A 202-nucleotide genomic window follows, 5' to 3' on the forward strand; every position below is an offset into this window, starting at 1 on the left:
TGAAAGGATAATCACAACATACAACACCATAGCACAGCTAAAAAGAGAAACAAGGAATCTTTCTGACAGAAATGGTTGCTGCGTATGAAAGTGATTTTTTTAATCCTGTGCCTTCACTACCTGAAATGTCCAACTGAACTTCGGAATAACGTTTAAAACCAGCAATACCTGGACTTCCCAGGGATGTGATGGTTCACTGCTG

The sequence above is a fragment of the Gekko japonicus genome, unplaced genomic scaffold (genome assembly GCF_001447785.1).
Source record: "Gekko japonicus isolate JY-2015 unplaced genomic scaffold, Gekko_japonicus_V1.1 scaffold1204, whole genome shotgun sequence".
NCBI lineage: Eukaryota > Metazoa > Chordata > Lepidosauria > Squamata > Gekkonidae > Gekko > Gekko japonicus.